A 2067-nucleotide genomic window follows, 5' to 3' on the forward strand; every position below is an offset into this window, starting at 1 on the left:
AAAAAAAAAAAAAAAAAAAAAGTCTACAACCTAACCCCCAGAACCTGTGAATAAGTTACTTTACGTGGCAAAAAGGACTTAGCATATGTGACTGAGTTAAGGATTTTGAGATGAAGACATTATCCTGGACTATCCCATGGGCCAAGAGATAGAAGATGTGATAACAAGAGGTCTGAGCCAGGCTCAGTGGCTCACACCTATAATCCCTTTGGAGGCCAAGGCAGGAGAAGCACTTGAGCCCAGGAGTTTGACACCAGCCTGGGCAACATAGCAAGACTCTTATCTCAACAAACAACAACAACAAAAGCAGAGGTCAGAGAGACCCAGAAAGGGGCCATGAGCCATGGAATGCAGGAGGCCACTAGAAAACTGAAAAGGCAAGGAAACAGATTCTTTCCCTGGAGCATCCAGATGGGGTCAGCCCAGCCAACACCTTGATGTTAGCCCCATAAGACTAATTTTAGACTTCTGACCTCTGGAACTGTAATATAATACATATGTGTTGTGTTAACCCACTAAGTTTGCGGTAATTTGTTATAGCAGCGATAGGAAACTAGTACAAACACAAAACAAAGTGTAAATCCTCAGTCAATGTAGAGTGAAAGAGAGGTGAGGGGCAGCTATGGACAGCACCCTTCCAAATATCACCGAATATCTGCAAACAAAGCCAAAATATCCCTGGGTAAACCAACAAAGTGGAGGCAGAAATCTGTCTGGATTGTTTGTTAAGTTGTATTAAGACAGAAGAGGCCATGGAAACTCACTGAACTTGGTATTTACATGTATACAATCTCAGTCTTCATCCCTTGATCCTATTGAAAGAAAGCAAATACCTGTCTGCTAGTTATGGTGAAACTGTCCCTACACAGTTAAGCAACTGATTCTTAATAACTGTCTCCACTGACTGTGGTAATCAGTGAGAAACAGCTTCTCCCAGTTCATTCATTCCTTTTTTTTTTTTTTTTTTGAGATGGAGTCTCACTCTGTCACCCAGGCTGGAGTGCAGTGACCCGATCTCGGCTCACTGCAACCTTGGCCTCCCAGGTTCTAGTGATTCTCCTGCCTCAGCTTCCTGAGTAGCTGGGACTATAGGGGCCCATTGCCACACCCAGCTAATTTTTGTATTTTTAGTAGGGACAGGGTTTTGCCATGTTGGCCAGGCCAGTCTCCAGCTCCTGACCTCAGGTGATTCACCTGCCTTGGCCTCCCAAAGTGTTGGGATTACGGGGGTGAGCCACTGCACCCAGCATTTTTTTTATTTAGAGACAAAGTCTCACTCTATTGCTCAGGATGGACTCAAACTCAGTGGTTCAAGTGATACTCCTGTCTCAGCCTCCCTAAATGCTGGGATTATAGGCATGAGCCACCGCACCCAGCCCCCAGTTCATTTCTTAATCAAGAGAAATATTGATTAACCCAATTGACTTTCCAGCATGTATACTGTGTATCTGTATTCATAGACATATTTCTCTTTTCTTCCTCTTAATAAAAATGTAGCTCTCAAAGATATCCTGAAAATAGTGCTCAGGCTTACAACATTACAGCTTTAATGAGCCAAGAACTCTATTTTTTCCCTATTACACAGAACAATAATTCTCAACAGCTTAAATTTTCAAAGTACTTCACAGGCATTTAATTAATCCTCTCCATTGCCAGAGAGAAGGAAACTGATATTCATAGCATCTCATCCTGACATCCTTTAATTTGGCAAGACTTCTGCTGGCTTTGAAAACAGCATCTGAACCACTGAGGTTATTTGGGCCACCATTGCTTAATCGGGCCTTCTTACCTAACGAAACCTGGTCATCAAAGCAGTTTAAATTGCCATCCCATCAGCACTTTACATGGGGCAGAGGGAGCTACTTTGAGCCTGGAAGAGAAATGACAGTGATTCTCTCAGAGAAATGACAAAGCTCGTCTGTGCGGAGCCTGTGAGATGAAGCTTGTGATTAAGGCCTATTGCCAATTGCATCAGAGCCTGATTCACTCGGTGTAACTGGGGCATGATGTGTATCGCGAGGCCCTTCTCAGAACCCTGCTCTCCTGAGGACCGGAGAGAATCAGCAG

General features: G+C 43.7%; 1 protein-coding gene across 1 annotated transcript in view; it reads right to left on the minus strand.

The window, feature by feature from the left end:
- The window catches only part of SIAH1 (siah E3 ubiquitin protein ligase 1), a 37415-nt gene extending 35550 nt beyond the window's left edge, over positions 1 to 1865 (minus strand). The window contains exon 1 of the mRNA XM_011989137.1: positions 1790 to 1865. The gene's annotated coding sequence lies outside the window, so the exon portion shown is untranslated. The remainder of the gene's footprint in view (positions 1 to 1789) is intronic.
- Between the last annotated feature and the right edge of the window lie 202 nt (positions 1866 to 2067).

The sequence above is a fragment of the Mandrillus leucophaeus genome, unplaced genomic scaffold (assembly GCF_000951045.1).
Source record: "Mandrillus leucophaeus isolate KB7577 unplaced genomic scaffold, Mleu.le_1.0 Scaffold348, whole genome shotgun sequence".
NCBI classification, from domain to species: domain Eukaryota; kingdom Metazoa; phylum Chordata; class Mammalia; order Primates; family Cercopithecidae; genus Mandrillus; species Mandrillus leucophaeus.